The sequence below is a fragment of the Amblyomma mixtum genome, chromosome 1, assembly GCF_055824585.1.
Source record: "Amblyomma mixtum isolate Tamu chromosome 1, ASM5582458v1, whole genome shotgun sequence".
In the NCBI taxonomy this organism is placed as follows: Eukaryota; Metazoa; Arthropoda; class Arachnida; order Ixodida; family Ixodidae; genus Amblyomma; species Amblyomma mixtum.
This window is the reverse complement of record NC_143012.1, coordinates 209,376,847-209,401,008: the sequence shown is the minus strand read 5'-3', so window position 1 is coordinate 209,401,008 and position 24,162 is coordinate 209,376,847. Positions and strand designations below refer to the sequence as shown.

The window sequence follows — 24,162 nt, the reverse complement described above, 5'->3', positions numbered from 1 at the left end:
GCAAGGACCGTTACATGCGTCAGATTGTATAAGCACATACTATTCGCCAGTAGGTGGTACAGGGCGACAGTGTACCATCAAGTAACCTCTCGGTTAAGGAAAGGTCGTCCCTGGTAGGAACTGGCTTCACTATAAATGTTTCCGTGCTGTCAGTAAGATACAGTTGCATCTTAGCCCTGTGTCCTGTCTATGTCACGTGGACGCCTTTTTGTGCGCTTAAGTTTCCGTGAATACGCTAGTACGTCTCCGCTATGCTAAATGCCTCTACTTCGCCACCTCAATATGGATTGAGTTCACTGAAGGCTGATTGCCGTCTAATAATCAGCTTCATTATCAGTGTCATCCTCTCGTCGCTGAGTGACCACAGGTGACAGGCAATAAGCCTCGACTATCATATTGTCACGTGCTGCTCAAGCTCCCGTCCGTGATCTTGATTTTCCGAAGTGGGCTCTCTTCTTCGCCGTGCTTCAAGGACACAGGATAGCAGTGCGGACAAACACAAAATGCTCGCATGCCATGTAGTCCACGTCTTGCACAAATACATGCAGATGCACTTCCAAACTTCACACTGGAGATCTAAAAATTTCCGCCTGTGTTTGTGGGGCAGCACTTGTGGTCACAGAAAAGCGGTTGGGGCCTGGACGAACTATGTCTACAGTGCATGACGTGAACCGTGCGACACAAAGTCTTCGGGCGCTGGGAGAAGCCTTGATGACCATGCCACAAGGCAGGAGCGCAGATGCACACACACAGTCTGTCGAACAGACCATCACTACGCGAAACACCGGCTTCAATCTCAAATGTCTCGCTCAAAGAAAAAAAAAGAAACGTGCACAAAGTTCGTGGTGCAGGCAGTGTGTGTAGGCTGTAGGCTCAGCCTTTTGCGCTTCTACTGATGCTTGATGCTTTCAGACAGGACAAAAGATAAGCATAATCTCAGAACCAGCAGAGCCCGGCCACATGTGAATGCGTGACATGTGTGTGTGTGCAGTGCAGTTTCTTTTCTCCTCAGTAGAGGAAGATCTTGCGGGTGATGGCCTTCCGGCACATGTGGCACTGACGCAAGGTGTGGGCGCAGACAGAGCACGCCCCGTGTCCGCACAGGAAGGCCACGTTGCGCCGCCGCTCCAGGCAGATACTGCAGCCCTGCCACTCCTCCATCTCCTGCAGCCGGGACTCCAGCTGCCTCAGGCGCTCCAGGCTGACGGCTCCTCCGCCGCCCAGCTGATGCTGCCGGCCGCCCGACACCACTACCTTGCCGGCGCCATCGACCTTGCGGGCGATGACCTCTTTGCAGGTGAGGCATTTCTTCATGCGCACGCTGCAGTCTTCACAGGCCATCCGATGACCACAGGGCTCGAAGGTCACTGAAGCCGGTGACTCGAGGCAGATCTGGCACTCAGCGCCACGAGGAGGCAGCTCGCTGGGCAGAGTCCCGCCACCACTAGCTGGCTCCAGGGCAGGTGCCGTCACAGCAGTCGCACTCTCCCGCAGGGTGCTCCAGTGCTGAAGCAGCTCTTGAATGGCTGGGCTGCCAGCGAAGTCGAGCGGTGTGCGCCCCGCCAGGTTGGCACGGTGGAGGTCGGCCCCTTCTTTGACGAGCAGGCAGGCGAGAGCCAGGCTGCTGCTGTTCTCTATCTCAGGAGGGGCTGACGAGGCCAGCTGACTGGAAATCTAGGCCGTGGCAGGCGCCTCGCCAGTGTTGGCGGGCATCTGCAGTGCCTGGCGCTTCAGCAGGGCCAGATGCAGCGCAGTGTCACCGTCCTCATCCTGTGCGTCGAGGTTGGCCCCCATGCCGATGAGCAGCTCAACAATGCCACACTGTCCTTGGCTGACGGCCAGCAGCAGCGGCGTTTGCTTGCGGTTGTTGCGCACATCCACGTCACACTGGCCCCGTGTAAGCAGGGTCTCCACCACTGAGAAGTGGCCATTCAGAGCAGCAAGGTGCAGCGCTGCGAAGCCATCGTCCTTCTTGATGTTAACAATCTTCCGTGTTCTCGATAACAACTTCTTCGTTGCAAAATTGTTGCCCTTCAGCGCTGCATGGTGCAGAACGTTGAAACCCCGCTTGTTCTTCAAGGAGAAGTCGATTTCCGGCACGCTGATAAGCAGGTCAATAATCTCCACGCTATCTTTGCCAATTGCATCATGTAGTGCCGTGTCTCCAAATGTGTCCTGTATGTTGATGTTGAGGATGCTTTGGAACTTGAGGAGGACCCGTATGCAGTTGGTGTCTTGCTTGTTGACTGCCACATGCAGCGCGGTGCACTTTGCCCGGTTGACGGCGTTGATGTTGGCCCCCGCCTTCAGCAGGATCTCCATAATTGCAGGCTGGTTGCCAAACGCAGCATAGTGCAACGCCGTGTCACCGTCGTCATCCTGGGCATCAACCGCGGCACCACACTGGAGCAGCAACTCCACGATTTCTCGATGACCCTGGTGGCTGGACACTTGCAGGGCTGTCTTGCCAGAGCTCTTCTGGTTGACCCTGTCTGGATGCTTTGCAAGGTGGTCGCGAACCACTTCCAGGTGTCCCTGGGCTGCATCCCGCACCAATCGATCCATGCTGCCAGCATCACTCTGCTGTTCGGCTAGCAGGTGACCAAACAACGGATTGGCATGCTCTTCGCGAGTTTTGATGATGATGATGATGTCCTCGGGATGTATGGCAATACCCACGGCGGGGGATTGGCCAGGGTGCATAGCGGATGTTGTTGTTGTTGTAGCCTACGACAGAATGGCACATACCCACTCTGGGGATCGGCCGAGAATCGGGTGGTAAAGGTTGGTATTCACCTGTACGTACAAACGCACTCATGTATCTTCCAGCTTGCGCACATCTTCTTCGTTCCTCAGGGCCCATGCGCAGCACGTGACAATATATTAGTGTGGACAGAGAGAAAGAAAGAAAAAGAATGTTGCCCAGCCCGCACCGCCTAAAGCCTAGACGGACAGACAGAACAAAGTGCCGAGTATTGAGTCGTCATAAAAAGATACAACATTGACACAAAATTACGTGGTTGAGATCAAAAGTTGCGGCCGCGAGATTCCTAATGTTTTGGGACAGGAACGAGCAGGGATTTAGTGCTACTCCTGCCACCATTTCTGGTCGGTTACATGCATTACTGCGGCGCTTCGCTCTCTACCCTCCAAACAGAAAGGACTAAAAAGGGAGTAATACCCCTGTCACGCTAGCAAATTTAATGTCATTCGAACCAAGTGGCATTCGATGTATCGAATGTCATTCGGTCTCTTACGGTGCTACAGGGAAAAAAATAATGTGATTCGAAAATGATGGCATCGACGATTAGTGAAAAAAAAAAAATAGTCCAACTGAACGACATCAGCGCGCATAAAAGATGTTTGAAATTGTTGTGCAGTGTTTCAAAAGCAGGTGAGAACATTTGTGTGCCGCATTATAAGCTTAAAATATTATTTCAGGTCATTCTGCACCACTTTAGCCATCAAAAGCCAAACTAAGTACAAAGTCAACCACAAATCCGATAAATGTAAACAAACAAAATGGCCGACATGGCAGCGCGCGGACACGCGCGGAGCTTGGAAATGACTTCGAAAAGTTGAACTGCTCAGTTACGTCTTTAAGTAACTTCGAGCTTAACGAACATGCCACACCAACCAACAAGAATCACGCATCCCAAAATGACCGACGGTCGCGGGAAAGACGCTGCTTCACGCTGGGCCGCTTCGGTAGGCTGCTGAGACCGAGAGTAACAGCTATCCACGACAGCCTCTAGTGTGAACAGATTCACACAAACATTAACTTTTTTTTACCAAAACTAAATAAATGCAGTTTCTAAGTTTGGCAGTGTGCACATTATTTTTTCGCGGCGCTTGTTCCTGCTGCGTATCTGGTGTCCAGAGTACGCATTCGGTTCGGGATCGAATGCGAATGAGTTCCCCTAACTCATTCGATGGCGAATATCATTCGAACCTAATGACATTACATGTTCCCGTGCAGCAGTCTATTAATGACATTAGGTGCTAATCTCATTCGATTCCACTGACATTAAATTTGCTAGTGTGACAGGCGTGTTAGTGTCCGTATAGCGCACTGTCTTTTTAAAAAACGGAGTGCGCTAGGGGAGAGCTTACTCTCTTTTTAGTTCCATACAGACGCATTCCCGTTTGGAGTGATAGCTGATTGCGGTTGTGCCTTAGTTTGGCTGGCGCGTCAAGCTGTCGCCTTTTCGGCCACTGCAGCTCTCCTTTCGTCACTTTACTACGCGCGTCGAATAGCCGCTTCGTTGCTGTGTTTGCCGGACCGCCAATCCAACACTTGTTTCGCTGGCATGGCAGCTGCATCTCGACTGCGGTTTCCTACTCTGTCCTGACTGCACGCATCCACGCATGCGACGAGACAGACAGCGGCGACCCGCCTCCTAACCGCAGAGGCCAAGGCTGGTGAAGGTCAACACAGCCGAGCACACAACGGGCGCCCCTCTCCAGTCTTGCGAGTGCTTCCGCCCCGGCAACATTTGCTGTTTTTCTTCCGCCTCTTCTTCCTACAGGTTCCCGGAGCCCACAATAGAAAGTAGCCCCCGTACCCAACCTTTTGTGCGATAGTCTAGGAACCCCATAATCTCCATGCCTCCTCGCTACCTCTGTGGTAGATGGCTTTCTTTTATCGCACAGATTTCCCTTTTGGCATAAAGAAAACATAAAGGTACAGGCTGGTTGCAGTACTAATTGATAGCAGTGCTCGATGTTCAGGCCGATGCACGTGTCCTTGTGCGAATTTCGGGTGTGCATCTTGGGTGCCTAACGGGCACATTTCAAGAGCGAAGTTCAGTGCTTAAATATCTTTTAAATGGCAGGTCTTATTACGATATACATTTCTGATGATGTGTTTATTTGTGGTCCGTGGCGGGGATGATATGATTGCGCCTTAAATCCTTTTGCAGGCAAATTTCAATCGCATTACTGAAAGGACATCAAAGCCCGAACTGCAGGCAGGAAAGGAACGGTAGGCACGAAACGGGAGAAAAGTAACCTTGTGCGGACCAATCTGAACACTCAGCGGCATTTGCCAAAAAAAAAGTGCCACACTAAATGCTTATTTCCCTCTTCCAACTGCCTCGCAGCAATAAAAAACGCTATGGACAATAATAAGCAATGCGCACCAATATATTAAATCCCACCCACCGCCACTTTCCATCATGAAATGCACCACCTCCCCAGGTATATACATGTTGGAAACTTAACACGAGAACATATTCACATATCAACCCACCAAACTTTGTAGCTCACGAAATTACACGCCACACTTAACTATAGAATTAACATTATATTTTTACTTTAGTATTATTTTGCAGTTACATTGTTATTAATTTTTGTCTCAAATTGCTTTTATTTTACAGTTACAATATTATTCGTTTTTATTTTGCGTTGTTATTTTATTTTGTAGTTAGAGCATTACTAGTGTTGTCACTTGTATTTTATACCACTGTTGTTGAATGCTCTACTTCCGCAGTGGAGTTCTACGGAAAGTGTCCAATTACGTGTACCCGTTTAGTACACGGGCGTTTTCGTACCCATTCTCCAACCTGGGTATCAGCCTCCGAGGCCGGGTCTCTAACCCGTGCATCCTGCCCAACACAGTCGCGGAACGCCATAGCCACTGCGCTACCTCGAAGGGTGAGTACCATGTGCTGAAGGGTGCCTTATGTGTGCGTAAGGTGCAGCTATGAGCGCTCCTGATGCTCGTCGTATGCCGGTGGGAGCTGGAGGCAAAAAATTGGAGGAACCACTTGAGCTCCGCCTTAAGGGCATGACGAGATGGTGCTAATGAGTTGATACCCATATATGCAGAATTAGCCATTCTCAACTTTACATTCATACGTCCCTGGGAGTCCTCATACAACTCCTTGCGCAGTGTTGCATCGCTTAAAGGGTGCGCCACTGCCCTGCATTGGCAGGTACTGCCACCTGTAGGGCTTGTGCGACCCATGTTGGTCTTCCCGAGCAACATCACGCAATCAGCCATTAATTTAACTGCCACCTGCCAGAGTGGTTAGTTTGCTCACAATCCTTCGGGCAGGTTGTGATGACAACATGGGGTCACATGACCGAGGGAGACTGTCTAGGTTGCTTCTACGGGGTGGCTGCCTGAGCCACCATGTTTATCGCTTACAATGCCTTCCACGATGTCGACAACACCGGCAACGCCGGCGACGCCGGATTTTCTGCGCAACGGGACCCTTGATGTTTAGACGTTAATAGAGAAGGAGAGGGGATGGGCGACATGAGTAGTGCCAGACCCGCCACCCCCCCCACCCAATCCAAGAAGAAAATAAACTACTTGGGGACGGGCAAGTTACCTTAAGAGTGGAATGCGATAGCATCCGACTCCACATTTGTCGCAGCTTCTCCGCGTCTTAAAACTCGTTGAGTTGGCTCTCCCGCGTTACACATGGTGTCGCTTGCATATATAATGCAGCAAATACCGATGCCATTTGTGCTTTTTTTCTTATCTAGAAGCAGTTATTGCGATTTTGGCGACAATACTCAGTGCAGAGACGTCACTTTATAAATATGCAACGCGGGAAGGGCTACTGAAGGACCTTTGAAACGCGTATATTTGACGTCAGATAATTCGAACTACACTGCCGATAAAGAAAATTTAAAAACTCTGGGAACGTTCAATTTTGAAGGCGTTTAATTCAGCAATAAATGTTGTCCTCTGAAAGTAAAAAAGATATTAACACGATAGTGTTAAGACTCTGTTTATGCAGAAAACCTGGCGTAGGAGTTGAGAGTTAAAAAGCAAGTGGCCCACGTGACCTTGTGACGCCACCGCAACCTGCCTACCGTGGAAGGCAGCAGCCCACCCATCGGACTGCGAACAAACTGCCCACAGTGGCAGGTGTCAGTTAATGATTGGTCGGGAGAGGCGGCTCTAGGAGAACAACCTGGGTCTCATAAGGCAGAATGGTAATTTTATCCATGTGTGAAACCTCGGCTTAGAGTTAAAGCATTTATTATAGTGACAGCATCAATATCACCATCAAGGATAAACCCAGATGCGTTCTCGGAATTGCCGCATCAGAGGTCTCATCGTCCCGGGCTTTTGAAAATACGGAAGGCAGAAAATGTCTGTCTTTAAAGCAGCATTAAGGCTCAGAGCCACCAAACCAGGCAAATAAATGTACATGATAACTAAGCAATCTTTTTACCGCCTTTTTGGAGGGCATAAACTTAATCGTTTTGTTCGGACGGATAGACTGCGCAAATTAGGGTTCTGCAGCGAATGTTATAGATGGCAAACAGGGGGAGGAAGTGAGGAAAGAAAAAGAGAGCTGGGGTGCTTGGCGACCGGCGGATGGAGTGCGTCTATCTACTCCGTCTACCAGCCTTCAAGGAGTGTACCATCTCAGTCACATCACGTGCGTCGCACAGTCGCCAAACACCTTCTACAAAGCGACACATAAAAAAAGGTCAGTGCGAAACTTTCTCCTTCCCCGATAAGCGGTGTATTTTATTTAACTGAATGACACGCGCCAACTGTCTTAATGGATGGTTCTTAACGATAAAGAATGAAAAGATTTCAATATTTGGAGCCTTGATTCAGAAGTGATTTGGATCACCTAACAAGATAAAAATAACCCTAAGTGAGGTATCCTTCAGCCATATCTGGAATGTGTCCTCGAAGCCGGACATCCGCTTGTAATTTGCTTCATCTAATTCCTTTTACTGATCCCACCTTAAGAGCCATGAAAATAACCTGAATAAAATGTTTCACGAACGTTTGTTATCGAGTTAGTTGGCGCACGTGCGAGAACAGAATAAACCACTAGACCTAAATGTAAATGCAGTTTGTAGGCACTGTTACAAAAAATTTCGTTCCTGTGATTGCCAGAGATCGAACCTGGGACCTTCCGCGTGTTAGGCGGATGGGATAACCACTACACCACAAGCACAGTTTTTCTTTATTGCATGGAAGAACTGCCGTAGAAAGGAGGAAAACTGCAATCAGACTGGTTCGCGTCTCAAGTTACCGGGCTGCTTAATAGGAGCCCGCCATAGCCCTAACTCAACACTGCATCCCCATCAAAACATGAAAATTCATAGAGGCACAAGGACAGCTGTTCTGCGCTTATAACAATGCCAGCGTCAAGAGGGAGGTCGGAGGAAAAGCGCAGGGAAACTGGTTGCTGTCTTGGAAGGGAAGTGCTTTGCAGCACATTCTCTATGCCGCAGTGGTTCGCTCGAAGCCCTACTCGACTACTAATGAGCTGGCAGGCCTCGAAGCACGGGCGTGCTTAAAGGGATACTGAGGCGGTTTTCGAATCAGCTAATTTTATAGGGTTTTGAAGTAGTGTCATTGCCGATCACGTCTGTGAAATTATTTTTTCGATTTTGGCTAAAACAGTGGCGCAATCACCAATTCAAAACGCGACGTTCAAATCTCCCGCGCCCCGCGCGAGCGTAAGAGAGGAGAACAGCGGAGAGGGAAACCTCGTCCATGTCGGCCAACATGACGTCACGTTGAGGACCCGGGGATACTTCGGCGCACCCGAGTGAGCTTTCAGCACGCGTTTTTTCTCATGCTGCGTGCGTTGTGACGTACAAAGCGTGTCAGCCGACCTTGAGAATCAGATTCAACACGAGGTACTACTCCACGTTCGTGTCCATGAACAAATACGGCCGAGACTGTGTCGTCTTCCACTGTTTTTCGCAAGATCATAAGCTCGCAGCGCAAGCGCTCGCTGCTGTGACGAAGAATTCAAGCTGACCAAAGCAAGCCTACTCTGTTCGAAGCACTTTCGTAAGAGCGGCTACATGCAGAGCTTGTCTCTAATGTGACCTCTGGAGATAGAGGCTTAAGCATGTGTCGCTCTCTTCAGCTTAGGTGCGGCCAGACCACCTGAGACATGCTCAGCAAGGCTCGATTAGTGATTTTATACTCGGTTCGACGTGTCCAAACAAGCAAGCAAGCAGAGCAAAGCACAAAAGCAAAGCAAGCAAGCATCGAAGCTCTTCATATGCGGCATCTCGTTTAATCGTAGCTAAGCGATTAAAATGAAAGCGTTCGACGTCGATTTCGGATGCACATCTATGAGAGAAATGAATGCCAACCGAGTTTTTGCAAAAAAACACCGCAACCTTACTCGGTTTCTTCATCAAGTTTTGGCAGCGGGCGAGTTGCAGCTAGCTCGGCTTTTAAACACACATATAGTTGGCAACTACTTCACTGAACCTAAACTGCAAATCTAGGAAGGGAGAAGGTTTCCGAGGCAGCGATTAATATTTTCTGGCATCTGCTGAACGCGCCACGACTGAAGCAGCAGCCCTGTGCGCGTATTTGTATTGGTTTCCAGCGCACAATGATTGCGTCACTATCCTGTGGTCACATGGCTCGCAGTGCTCGGCCACTGCGCTTCGCTTATTTTGACACCAACTTTGTGCTGCTTCATGGCTTCCTTGAAATACTTTCTTGCCCCAACCTACAACGCCGGGTACTGAGAAGAGGATTTTTTGTACACAGCACTTTGGGCCTTTTCTTTAGGATGACGCTCTTCCGGGCGAGCCAGGAGGCGTCCGGTGGTGGTAATTGACTTGAGTATTGTTCGAACCCCTGCCTTTCCGAGAATACGAGCCGAGGTTGTACTGGCTCCTTTTACGCATGGTTTGCATCGCGTCTTTGACGCTGGCGTATGCTTGTGCTAGGCGTAGAATTTTTTGCTTGTGTCTTTTTTGGTTTCATGCGATATGTGGAATGAGCAAACTGTAGTATCCTTTTCTTCGGAGGTCAGTAAAAAAAGATAGTCGCCGTATTCGCTTTTACAACGACACGGAAAGCTGCGATCTGCACTCAACGCAGCGCCGGATCCGCATCGGCAGCTTCTCCAGTCCTCAAAGTGACGTCACGACCTCTCTTGACCAATCACGGGCGGCGGCGCGCCGCGCGGCGTGCCCCGCGGCACAGGCCGCATATTTCGGCTAAAAAAGGCAATTCGCGCTTGTTTTTGCCTTATTTGGATGCGATATTCCAGTACACAGCATGGAAAACTATAGGACGCCGCTGCCAGCCTGATTTTCAAAAAAAGTGCTTCAGTCTCCCTTTAAGTGATCGCCAGACTTATACATAATCTCCAAAGTAAAGTTTGTTGACAGAATGTAATTCTAACGTTATTACATAAGAGTGACGAAAAAAACACCTTGCGATTGTGACATACGGAAGTAAATGACAGTACAACGCCAGCTGATATCTTTTCGAAACTTTCTGTCAGAAGAAAACTTTCTGACTGTTTAGCATTTTTAAGCCTCATGTACTGTGGGAAAGCAGTTTTTCTCGAGTGGACACCACCGCCACGTAACCGAAAGTGCGATTGTGGTTTCCACTGACCCGGGGAGCCTGTTATGCGCGTGTTCAGTATTTTCATCGTCAATGCGAATTTAGCAAATGTAGTACGCCGGCGTCCTATGCTGCATTGCCGTGATTCTGAAGCATGTTGCCAAACCGTATTGCGTTAGTGCCTTTTATCTGTGACAACGTCGTTCATGGCATCGTGTGTTGCGCGTATCTTTCTGTCAGTACCGCCACATAAGTCAAAGCTCGAATATTAGTTTGATATTGGTATTAGGATTATTGGATGAAGAAGATGTACATGCACAGTGCGAGTGTGTGTAGCAGTTTACCACAATTGCGTGTTCGGCGGCGGCCGTAGCCTACTGATCTCGCGCAGCGCCCTGACAAGCTGACCTGCTGGCGCCGCCGCGGGTTCGAATTCCATTCGTGGATGTTTGTTTCATTTCTTTCTAGGTAATAGTTTCACTTGGCACAAACCCACAAACACGGCATGCATTTAAATGGTATACAGCAGCACCCAGAAATTCTAGCCTGCGCCTAGCCAGTAACGCCATGTTATATGCCAACTTTTCCCCAAATACGCGCACTTCCAGTTCAACTGCCTGTGGGATAGTATGTGAGAAAGTTGGTAGTAATATTTTCGCCCTTCCGTACAACATTGCTCTAAAACAACTCAATATGCCTCAAAAAGAGCATGCCTTATCATGGCAGATATACGGCCCGCAAACATATTTGAATAATGACTCTTGTACATACTAGGTTCATTTTATTACAGAGATAGATGACAGATGACACCGAAATTACACCCACGCACGCACGCACGCGCACACTCGCACACGCGCACACGCGCACACGCACGCCCACACGCACACACGCACACACACACACACGCACACACGAACACACGCACACGCACACGCACACGCACACGCACACACACACACACGCACACACACACGCACACACACACACACACACACACACACACACACAAAATTTTGCCGCAATCTTTTGTCGCACAACGCACCGGGTGGTGAAATACGATTTTTCGCGTCACATAGTTTACATACACTACTCATGTTGGAGGCTAGATTGCGACAGAAGTTTGAACCGACGACATAGACGCCTTGAAATGTATGCCTTCCCAGACTTTCGTATGAAAATTGTGAGGCATGTAACCGTTCGTCGCACAGCGTTCCGTGGTTTCATACGCGTGCACGCGTGTGTGTGTGCGTGTGCATTGGGGGGGGGTGGTGGTGCGAAACGGTGTCAACGCACCCACGGAGTGTAATGCTTTCTAGTACACAAACGTGAGCACTGTTAAGTGTCTGTGGGAATTTATTTGCGGTTTCATGCTTTACACTGCGAAGGTGACCGATCTACGCGCATTATCGTCTGTTCAATTGCATGAATCGTTGGGAAGAAAATGCTTTGACCATCTTCAGTTGCACTGAGGGCAGTGACCAGAGGTAAGTAATGGCGATGTGTGGGATGAGGAAAACGATAATAGGAGGTACGGCACCAGGCCCTGATCGCAGATATGTTGCGGTGATGCGTGGGATGTGAAAAGGACAATAAGAAGTACGTCACCAGACTGTCAGTGCTTCATACAGCATCGATACTGAGATAACACACTAACAGCTCTAAAAAATTTTGCTCATTTCCCCTTTACTGTCCCTGCGGTGCACAGAAGCAGTCCTTACTCTTAAGGCATTGTTTTATAACATTCTAAAAAAAATTCTTTAGGCTGCGTTATTAAGGACGACTTAGTTTATGCACATACTGTTTTGTTCGGGAACTAAAGTGCTCATTTTTACGACGCACGACTTATTTCGTTTCCTTTTTGGCGTGTTCTAGTTTGGAAAAGCCCCCTTTTAAACCCTGATAATCAAATGATAGAAGAAAAACTTAGTTTTTCCTTAATGTCTATTCAATGTGCGAATGCGTACGTACCGTACTCCCCCTGCCGTCATGTGCCCCGACTGAAAGAAAGCAGCGTTCGGACGTGGTGCCCCTGGGATTCTGTAGCCTGTGCCGGACGGCTGTTTATAAAAAAACATAACAGTGCATTCTCGTGCTTTGGTCTTTTTTTCACAATTAGTCCCACCCTAGCGGTGCTTTTGAGGTGCATACCAAGAGGGAACAAGTTCTAACGCTTTGAATTTATTGACAACATCGTAGGCTCCTACCATTCCCACTGCACGGCACGTATACAAGCAGGCACAGAGAGACTTCTTTTGTTTTTTCTGTGTGTAAGAATAGACTAACACAAAAATTAGTTGGGCGTTGAGGATAGACACTGTCAACGGACAAAGAGTTCCATTAGTTTGACGTGCTTATGTTTTATTGAGAAAGTATTGGTAGTGTGCTCCCCCTCACGTGAATCTGATGTATGTTAAGGGAAGCTTCCAGCCGTCCAACCCTCGATGTACCTCCCTCCATCTCACCCATCAGCGGCGCCATACATCACCTACTCACCCAACTCTACCCTCCAGAGGCGCTGCTTACTACCAACTCACTAACTCTCACCCTCCACAAGCGCTTCACCCGTGGAGCAGCGCAACGCAAAAGCGGCGGCGAAATAGAATTTTGCTTCTCGAGGGCAGCCGGATTTTGCTTTGCGTTTCTGAATTCGATTTTTGTTACCCTCACAACTGCCTTTATACCCTGAGGCAATAAATAGCGTTAGCAAGAAAAACCGAATTCATAGACGCAGTGGGAAATCCGGCTGCCCTCGAGAAGTGCCACAATTTATTTCCTCACTTCACATCCTTGGGGCGGGGGTGAGGAAATGTGGAATGGAAGGGGGGGGGGGGGGGAGGGGGTGACTGGACACTTTCTGCCACACTGGACCCAAATTCACCCTCCAGAGAAATTATGTCCGTGCGTGAAACCTCGGCTTAAAGTTAAGCATTCATTAGTGTCGCTGCATCACAGTAAACAAGGATAAATCCAGCTGCTTTCTCGGAATTGCCGGATGAGATGTCTGATCGTCCCGAGGTTTTTAATATACGGAAGGCTGAAAATGTCAGGATTCAAAGCAGCATCAAGGCTGCGCGCCAACAAACCAGAGAAATCAGTGTACATGAAAATTAAGCATTAATTTTACCGCTCTTTTGGGGGGATAAACTGAGTCAGTTTGTTCGGACGGAGAGACTGGGGAAATTAGGATTCTGCAGCGAGTGTTCTAGATAGAAGACATTGGAATAAAGTGGGAATAGAAAAAGAGAGCTGGGATACTTGGCAACCGGCGGATGGAATGTGTCGATCTACTCTTTGTAGGAGTCATCAAGGTGTATACCGTCTCAATCGCATCACGTGCGTTCCACAGTCGCCAAACACCTTCTATAAAGCGACACACAAAACGAGGTCAGTGCGCAACTTTCTCCTTCCCCGATAAGCGGTGTAGCTCGTTAACTGAATGACACATGCCAACTGTCGTAATCGATGATGCTTAACGGTAAAGAACGAAACGCTTTCAATATTTCTACTCTGGAATGAGAAGTGATTTGGATCACCTAAGTGAATAAAATATTCAACGAATGTCAGGTGTCCTTCATATATGTGTGGAATGTGTCCTCGAAGCCGCACAGCCGCTCGTAATTTACCTCACCTCCTCCTTTACGGATCTCACCTCAAAAGGCATAAAGAAGGACTGAATAAAATGTTTCACGAATATATGTCACCGAGATAGTTAACGCAGGTTAAAGAACGGAATGACCTCCTAGAGCTAAATGTAAACGGAGTTGGTAGGCAGCATGAGAAAAAATTTTGCTCCTCTGCCTGCCAGGGATCGAACCTGGGACCTTCCGCGTGTTAGGCGGATGTGATAACCACTACACCACAAGCACAGCTGTTCTGCGCTCATAACAATGCCAGCGTCAAGAGGGAGGTCGGAGGGAAAGTGCAGTGCAACCGGTTGCGATCTTGGAAGGGGAGTGCTCTGAGACATATTCTCTATGCCGCAGTGGTTCACTCGAACTCCTGCTCGAATACTAATGAGCTGGAAGTGCTCGCAGCATGGGCCTGCTTAAGCGACCGCCAGACTTGCTACATAATCTCCAAAGTAAAGTTTGTTGACAGAATGTAATTCCAACGTTATTACTTAAGTGTGACGCAAAAACACCTTGCGATAGTGACATACGGAAGTAAATGTCAGTACAACACCAGCTGATATCTTTTCGAAACTTTCTGTGAAAAGAAAACTTTCTGACGGCATAGCATTTTTAAGCATGATGTACTGTGGGAAAGCAGTTTTTCTCAAGTAACCGAAAGCGGCATTGAGGTTCTCACTGCCCCAGAGAGTCAGTTATGCGCGTCTTCAATTCTGTCATCGTCAATGCGAACTTAGCTAATGTAGTACGCCGGCGTCTTATGCTGCATTGCCGTGTTTCTAAAGCAATGTCGCCAACGCGTATTGCTTTAGTGCCTTGTTTCAGTGACAACGTCGTTCATGCCATCGTGTGTCGTGCGTATCTTTGTGTCAGTACCGCCACATAAGTCAAAGCACGAATATTAGTTTGATATTGGTATTAGGCTTATTGAATGGAGAAGATGTGCAACGCACAGGGCGAGAGTGTGTAGCAATTTGCCACATTGCGTATTCGGCGGCGGCCGAGTCTACTGCTCTCGCGAAGCGGCCTGTGAAGCTGATGTGTTCGGGCCGCCGGGGGTTCGAATTCCATTTGGGGATGTTTGTTTCATTTCTTTGTATGTAATAGTTTCACTTGGCATAAACCCATAAACACCGCAAGCATACAAAATTTCGCAGATCATGCTACGAGTTGACTTATTGAAAGGGGCTTTTGCACTAAGATCAGCATCTGTGAATGGCTTGTGGCACTGCAAGAGAATTGACCAATTCGAGTTGCACTCTTCCCTCGACATTTAAATAGCCTACCTAGCATAGCCTAGCCAGCAACGCCTATTATATGCCCACTTTTGCGCAGTTACGCGCACTTCCAGCTCTTATGCCTGTGGACGTTCCACTGCTAGTATGGGATAACGGAAGGAAGAAATTTGGCAGTAATATTTTTGCCCTTCTGTACGATATTGCTAGAAAACAACTAAATATGATTCAAAAAGAGGAAACCTTGATATGGCAGATGTATAGCACGCAAGTACACTTGATGAATGCGTCCAGCACGTTCTAGATTAATTTTATTACACAGAGATAAACAACTCCAAATTTACAGACACACACACACAATTACATAAAAGACTATGGCAGCTCTTAAGTACAGATGCCTTACACAGATGATTAAATAGACCATACAATGAGATCCTTCCGAAATAATGGAGCCCCTGTGCCAGACAAGATAAATAGGTTATTTAGAGACACTATACAAAAGCCACAGGTCCTTCTATTGAACACCGTTCAACTCTTTGTCCGAATCGGTTATTTTGCGACAAACTGGAGACAGCCCAGAAGAAGTATGAGCGAGAAAGTGTGCTTTTAGACAAATTATATAACTTCTAACCTTTATCCAATTGATTCTCACTTACGGTTTGCAATCCTTAAAATGATTCATTTCTATTCTTGTTTTTTTTTTTGGGCTGTTTCTATTATTACTTCAAGTGAGCAACTAAACGTGATCAGACGAAATTCTAAATAAAATGGCTTTTAAGATAACACGCTTGCGTGGTTTCAGAAACTAACCACAAATGTTGTGATCTAAGTATGAAAGTAACAAAAATATCATGTGCCTGCCAGGGATCGAACCTGGGACCTTCCGCGTGTTAGGCGGATGTGATGACCACTACACCACAGGCACAGCTACTTCGGTACTGTTATGATGTGGGCTTCGACGGAGTTGACAGTGCAATGAACTTTTTGCAATTGGTTAGGTGGTCTGAAACCGCCTACTATTGAGGCGCGCAATTAAAACCGTCAGGTTCTGCGTTGTAATAGACTAATTGTTGTATGAAAAAAAAAATGGAGGTTGCCGTTTTGGGCAAACTACTTGACGGACGCTTTACTCTTCTAGACGGTGCAGGAATTCATATTATATTATTCATGATAATCAAAAGTGTTTTACTACATAATGAAGTTTTGACACCGCCGGCATAACTAACCCGGTGCGGTGGCTCAGTGGCTCTGGCTTTCCGCTGCTGATTCCGAGGTCACGCGTTCGATACCAACCGCGGCGCCCGTATTTCAATGCCAATCAAGTACAAAATTTCAGTGCACTGCGTTTTGTCAGCGCGCGGTAAAGAAGTCCAGGTGCTCTAAATCAGTCTGGAGGCTTCCACTGCAGCGCCCTTCGTAGCCCGAATGTAGCTGCGGGGCATTAAAGGGAAGCTTAAACGGTTTTTTGAGAATTCGCAGTTATTCAAGAATTAGAATCTATCAAGCTTCTAGATAAAGCATGCAAAGTAGTTTTCCACTAGCATTTAAAATGGTGGCATTATCGTCGATTAAAAGCGCGACGATGTTTAGGCTTCTCCTCACTAAGTTGGAGTAGTGCGAAGAAACTCGGCAGTGACGTCATCGTTGCCAAAATTTCAGACGTCCGCTGCTTACGCCTGCATGCTGCTGTGCGTCGTCAGAAGCGCCAAAGAATGTATCGTGAGGTTCACCTTTGATGTCATTGGTTTTCTTCCATGGAATAACCGTTTCTTCGCTGGAAATGCAGTGCCGTCACACGTGACGTCATTATCGGGGACTCTGCCCGTCGCTGTGCACTTCAGAGAAGCTGAACGCCGAAGACGACTTTATTCGGTGGTTACGCCACTATTTCAAATGCTAGAGAAAAACGATTTCGCAAGCATAAGTTCACGTGTTAAGTTTTCGTTATGTATATGCCGGGTGTTTTTTAACTGTTTATAGATTTTTACTTTAAACCCTTATGTAATGCCTCCCCAGAGGACTTTAAGGGTAAAATAAATGATGATGATGATGAAGAGATTCGTCGGTGCGATCTGTCCAGATGGATTTTACAACAAGACAGGCATTACTTACTACGTGAGAGAGTTCAGTGATTAAACGATTATTCAACTAAAATTAACTAATCAACTTTTTTACTTTTTATTTCATGGGCCAGCATTATACAAAGATACTTAAGGTCGTCAACACTGAAGCTTACTCTAGTTTTTAACTTTTCTTTATCTGCAATGCAGTTCAAAATATTTAACGTCAAAAATACGCATTTTTTATCTCGTAAAGTTGGCTTCTCGCAATGCATGTTTTTAAAATGGCCTAGCTCGCATTTCTAATACAGCAAATACGGAAGCAGTTTGTCTGTTTTATGCCGCCGAAGCAGTAAACTAGATTTACGCGAAAATACTACGCCCAGCGGCGCCATTTTAAATTGTGCATTGCGGGAAGCCAACTTTACGAGCTCAAAATGTGTATTTCTGGCGTTAAACATTACGAAATACATTGCTGATAAAGAAAATTGAAAAACTGGACTGAGCTACTGTGTTGACAGCCTTCAATTTTTTAATATAATATTAACCGTTGAAATCAAAAGTAAGAAAGTTGATTAGTTAATTTCAGTTAATTAATCTTTTAATAACTGAGCTCTGTCACATACTACACAATGTCCGCCGTGCTGTGCTATACACCTGCACAGACCGCACAGACGTATCTGTCGCAGGTTTTAAAATCATCATCATCATCATCAGCCTGACTACACCCACCGCAGGGCAAAGGCCTATCCCATGTCTCTCCAATTAACCCTGTCCTTTGTCAGTTGCCGCCACTGTATCCCCGCAAACTTCTTATCTCATCCGCCCACCTAACTTTCTGCCGTCCCCTGCTACGCTTGCCTTCTCTTGGAATCCACTCCGTTACCCTTAAGGACCAGAGGTTATCCTGCCTTCGCATTACATGCCCTGCCCAAGCCCATTTCTTCCTCTTTAACCATCACAAGACTGTCTACGCCCCCTGGTTTTAAAATAACTCTGTGTAAACAGTTAAAAAAAAGAACACCCAGGTCTCTGCAATTCATGGAAAGTAGTGGTGGCAGGGGTTTGATATACGAGGTGATTTTTTTAACATTTACAGAATTTTGTTTTCACAACTATGAGACATGCATCGGTGCGGTCTTTGCAGCTGGGTTGGACAGAAGGTGGATACTCGGTACGCGGTAGAGCTATGCAATTAGACGATTAAATAAATAAAATGAACTAATCAACTTTTTATTTTTTTTTTTACTTTACGAGACAAGATTATATTTCGAACTTGAAGGTCGTTAGCATAGAAGGGGAGCCGAGTTCTTAAATTTTCCTTAGCGGCCATGTGGTTAAAAATATCGAACGCCAGAATTGCACGTTTGGGTTCTTTGAATTAGCTTTCCGGCATTGCATATTGATAAAGTGGTGCGGCTGCGCCTAGCATTGCAGCCGAAATCGCGGAAACCGCTTGTGCGTCATGAATACGATAATGATCTCTGTATTTCCTGCATTAGGAATGCAAGCGACACCATTCTATGAATAGATAAGGCGGGAAAGCAAACTCATGAAGCCACATTGTGCATAAAGAAAATTTAGAAACTGGGCTAACATTCGATGTTGAGGAGCTTTAATTTCACGACTAAATCTTGCCATCTTAAACGAAAAAACAGTCTGCAACTTAAATTTTACCTAATTCATCGTCCTTTAGTTGAGCTCCATCATATACAGTCTTTATCAGAAGTATACAGCCTGCTTGTGAGCCCTGCAGAGCGGCTCCTCTTGCATACTCGGGGGCCGAAATCTTAAGAAGGGACCAATAATTCAAGTCCTCAACCCTGCCAAGCTTAGGACTGTGAGCTGTGCTTAAAGATCACCGCTACACGGCTCGGAAACAAACCCCTTGTGGTGTACATTTTTGACAAAGACCGTAACATAACGGCCGTCTTGCAGTATAGTCACTTGCATAGACATATTTCTCAGTTTTCGAACATAACAAATCTGTGAAGGTTAAAACAATCACCCGGTGTTGTTGTGCATTGTTTGTTATAGTGCATTGGATTTTTATCGTTTCCTGGGTTGAGAAGGAAGAAGTAAATTTTAAGTTGTCGTCGGCGCCGGCAGCGTGAGCGAAAATTCCCCAGAGGAGCCAACTAGGGGGTCATATTGGTCTCCTGACCTTGTGACGTATCCATAACCTGCCCACCACGACATGTGGCGATTGCATTAATGATTGGTCGTGAGAGGTTGCTCGTGAAGAGCAACCTAATCCTCAAAACTAGCTGCGTTTAAAACTGCCGCCTGACGGGGTAGTGGCTCATAGCTTAACCACCCATTTTGTTTTTCTCGGGATGGGGAGGGGAGTGCGAAACTCGCTAAGGGACCCAGAAACTATACCCCTGTCAAGCGCACAAGTCAAGTGCACTTACGGGGAGTGCGCTTCGGCATTCCGAGTGACACTGTGGGCTACGCAGTGCTAAACGGGAAAGCAAAGTGCACTCGTAGCAAAAAAAAAAAAATGGCGTCAGAAAATGAGCGGAATTCCTGAAGAGGTCGACGGAAAAGAAAAAGGACTCATAATAATTGACTGCTTAACGTGACAGCGCAAATAAAACGAGGTTCAGCAGTTTTTAACGATCGAAAAAAAATAGAAATAGAAAAATAGCCGAGACCAGCCAAGACTATCCAGAATTGCGGAAACAAACAAGTTGGTGGCGGGCGGCGATGATGCATCTGATCTCGTTTATTTGTTTTGTTGCTTCGGTTGTAGCTATAACGAACTATTTTTTTCATTAAAACAGTGTTATAGCATATAGAATAAAGTTGTAAGTACTTTTGATGCACTATACATATTGTGCCTTTGAAGTCGCTGCTGGCGAGGCTACGCCCTCAGCTCTGAAAGTGCGTTCTGTGAACGCACTCCGACATAAGTGCGCACTTTGGCGAGTGCACTTATGTTACGCCGTTTAGCTGTGCTAGAGTGCACTTTTAGCGAGTGACACTCTTCGTAAGTGCACTTTATATTGCGCGTTTTTCAAGGGGGGGGGGGGGGAGGGAGAGGTCCACTTATGCCGGACCTCCCCTCTCATCCTCTATTCTTGACTCATCCTCTATGCCTGCCATTAATTGGCATACGACGAGCACCAAAGCTCTCATCGTTAGACCTTGCATGCACATAAGGCGCCCTTTGGCACATGGTACTTACCCTTCGTGGTAGCGCAGTGGCTACGGCGTTCCGCGACTGTGCTGGGCAGGATGCATGGGTTAGAGACCCGGCCTCAGAGGCTGATACCCAGGTTGAAGAATGGGTACGAAAACGGCCGTGTACTAAACGGGTACACGTAAAGGGACACTTTCCGTAGAACTCCACTGCGGAAGTAGAGCATTCAACAATAGTGCTATAAAATACAAGCAACACTACTAGTAATGCTCTGACTACAAAATAAAATAACAACGCAAAATAAAAACAATTAATACTGTAGCTATAAAATAAAAGCAATTTAAGATAAAAAGTAATAACAACGTAAGTTCAAAATGATATTAAAGTAAACCTATAATGTTCGTTCTATAGTTAAGTGTGGCGTGTAATTTCGTGAGCTACAAAGTTTGGGGAGTTGATATGTGATTATGTTCTCATATTAAGTTTCTCTCATGTGTATACCTGGGGAGGTGGTGCATTTCGTGGAAAGTGGTGGTGGGCAGGATTTGATTTATTGGTGCGTATTACTTGCTATTGTAGACAGCGTTTTTATTTGTGCGTGGCACTTGGAAGAGGGAAATGAACACTTAGTGCTGCAATTTTTTTTTCTGCCATTCCCAGTGAGTCTTCAGATCGGCCCGCAGCAGCTTACACTTTTTCCTTTGTCGTACCTCAACCCATTCTTGCTGTTTCATTTCATACTAGTCTGAATGAAATTGTTTACCGTTCCTTTTCTGACTGCAGTTGGGGCTCTGTTCTGCTTTCGGGATTGCCTCTGCAATTTCTATGGAAACGATCTGGGAATTGAGAGGGAATCACATGATCCCCACCATGGACCAAAAATCACTACATCACCAGAAAGTCATGTCGTAAAAAGACCTGCCATTACCGGGACAATTATGGGTGAAACTGCTCGCGCTCGAAATATAGCCGTTAGGCTCCCAAGCCGCCCACCAAATATTCATATGCGGACACATGAGCCGCAGCATCGAACTCTGTTGGCATTCAATACCTTTTTCCTTTTTGTTAGTCCAAAATTCGAATTCGCGCGATAAGAAAAATGCCGTCTACCACAGAGGTAGCGAGGAGGCATGGAGAACAACAGGTTCTAAAGCTATCGCACAAAAGGTCGAATACGGCAGCTGCATTCCCTTGGGCGCACCAGGAACTTAAAGAATGTAAGGCGGGCAGATTGAAAAGAAAAAAAAAATGTCAGTCGATATGGGTAATTAGGCCAAATGATGATATGTGCGCTGGCATGATGTCTTCCGAAGCTGCACTGGTCTGCTAGGTTAAGGTGGCTGTTGGAGTTAGTGCAATTTCATGCAAAAGTGAAAGGAGGACATGGCAACACCTGCCATAACACCTGCCTTGTGACACTGCTACCTTGTTCACCTCCCTCCGACTACACCTTGGCAAGTAAGCCACCGCGCAGCAGACTTGAATGTAAAGCGGGGAGATAAGCGAAATCTTCTTTGGCGAAGGAGCCGGCGCATCCTTGCCGTGGGAAAATTGGTTCGCCTCCCGGGGAACCCAGTCAGCTTCCTCGCCTTGGCGCACTGACAAATCAAGAGGCGGCAGGTGCAAGAACACTTGAATGTGGGTTGCGGCGGGCAGTGTAGATGGATGCGCGTGTTGAAAAGTCGCTGCAGGATTTGGAGGCCTCCGTGTTCAATATGATAGTGACAGCACTGGTAACGTTAGCCGGACAACGAGATCTGCCAAGGACAGGATCGGCGTCCATGCCCGGGTGCAGAAAGACTGGCGGATGCTGCCGAAGCCGAGAAAGGGCGAACGTCTGCCGGACGTGAGGCGTCACTCGAGGCCGGAGAGGGCATGAGAGGTGTGTCGGAACCCGTGAAAGAGGGGAACGCCGAGCAACCTGGGCTTAGTGTCCGGTGGAAACCATTGCGGAAACCCGTGTAAGAAGCGGGGGCAGAGGCTATGGACGGTACCAAAGGCGGGCAGAAGAGTGAACCGTCCACGCGTGACTCCTCACGAGCCTTAAGTGAAGGTATACGGCGGTGATGTGGAGTTCCACGGGAGCGGCTTGTTGAGTGGCAACCGGGAGAACTGGCGGAGGAGGTGGCACAAGTGGTGGCGAGTGGATGGGTGGCCAATGAGAGTCAGCCGGAACGGGAGCTCAGGGAAGTGGCTGCAGCTCCTAGCAGAAGTGGGCTGCAAAGCCGCTTTTCGAAGTCTGCGTGGATCGAGGGGCAGGGAGGTGGCAACCAAAGTTTTGCAAGGAGACCGGGTGGGAGTTTGTTGCTGGTGCGAAACACAAGCCCAGTGGGGTTGCCAGTACAGCAATTGTGAGGCAGGTTTCCACTGTCCCAGGCAAGCTGTCGACTAAGACGACAAACCCGTCCACCAGCCGCTACAGAAGATGAAAGAGGAAACATTTGAATAAGTTTCTGTACACCACAGAAGAGGTGGTGTATCTTATTCCATTGCCTTGCTGTGGGTAAACATAGGGCGGGCTCTAAGATGCCTGAATGAAAGTATGGAGGAACTCAAGGTCATTGTGCCGCACCAAGAAACGCCCTGTTGTCGGAACCCTGATATGATGGTCCCGACTGAACATGCAAGCCATTATTCAGAAAGTCCACAGCTGAAGCCAAGAGCAAGGACCATTGCATGTGTCAAGTTGTCGAAGCACTTATGGTTCGTCAGAAGGTAGTACAGGGCGACAGTGTATCATCAGGCAAGCTCTCGGGTATGGAAAGGTCGTCCCTGGTAGGAAACGGCTTGCCCATGTGTTCGTTTCTTCCCCTCCTCGTCCTGTTCATCTGGCTTCACTATAAATGTTTCCGTGCTGTCAGTAAGATACAGTTGCATCTTAGCCCTGTGTCCTGTCTATGTCACGTGGGCGCCTTTTTGTGAGCTTAAGTTTCTGTCAATACGCTAGTACGTATCCGCTATGCTAAATGCCTCTACTACGCCACCTCAACATGGATTGCGTTCCTCGAAATCTGACTGCCGTCTAATAATGAGCTTCATTATCTGTGACATCCTCTCGTCGCTGAGTGGCCACAGGTGACAGGCAAGCCTCGACGATCGTATATTAGTATGGGAAGAGAAAAAGAAATGAAAAGAATGTTGCCCAGCCCGCACCGCCTAAAGCCTCGACGATCAGACAGAACAAAGTGCTGAGTATTGAGTCGTCATAGAAAGATACAACAATGACACAAAATTACGTGGTTTAGATTAAAACATTCGGCCGCGAGACTCCTAACGTTTTGGGACAGAGACGAGCAGGGATTTAGTGCTACTCTTCCCACCATTTCTGATGTGTGACGTGCATTACTGCGGCGCTTCGCTCTCTACCCTCCAAACAAAGAGGACTAAAAAGGGAGTAAGTTGCCCTATAGCGCACTGCCTTTTTCGCATGTAACACCACATTCCTGGGGCATTTGAAGTACTGATAATAAAAACGAAGTGCGCTAGGGGAGAGTTTACTCTCTTGTTAGTTCCATATAGACATATTCACGTTTGGAGTGATAGCTGATTACGGTTGTGGATTAGTTTGGCTGGCGCGTCACGCTGTCGCCCTTTCGGCCCCTACAGCTCTCCTTTCGTCACTTTGCTACGCGCGTGGAATAGCCGCTTTGTTGCTGTGTTTGCCGTGCCCACCATTTCAACACTTGTTTCGCTGGCATGGCAGCTGCATCTCGACTGCGCTTTCCTACTGTGTCCTGACTGCACGCATCCACGCATGAGAAGAGAGATTCAGCGGCGA

At 47.4% G+C, this 24,162-nt stretch overlaps 3 non-coding genes and 1 pseudogene across 3 annotated transcripts; all 4 read right to left on the bottom strand.

Annotated features, from left to right (window-relative positions):
- Positions 1 to 1,008: 1,008 nt before the first annotated feature.
- Positions 1,009 to 2,703, bottom strand: LOC149370751 (E3 ubiquitin-protein ligase MIB2-like; annotated as a pseudogene).
- Positions 2,704 to 7,864: 5,161 nt separating this feature from the next.
- TRNAV-AAC (transfer RNA valine (anticodon AAC)) lies at positions 7,865 to 7,937 on the bottom strand. Its single transcript has one exon. It is a non-coding gene; the product is annotated as a tRNA-Val (tRNA).
- Positions 7,938 to 14,108: 6,171 nt separating this feature from the next.
- Positions 14,109 to 14,181, bottom strand: TRNAV-AAC (transfer RNA valine (anticodon AAC)). The gene has a single exon. It is a non-coding gene; the product is annotated as a tRNA-Val (tRNA).
- A 1,850-nt stretch (positions 14,182 to 16,031) lies between these two features.
- On the bottom strand, positions 16,032 to 16,104 carry TRNAV-AAC (transfer RNA valine (anticodon AAC)). Its single transcript has one exon. It is a non-coding gene; the product is annotated as a tRNA-Val (tRNA).
- Positions 16,105 to 24,162: the final 8,058 nt, after the last annotated feature.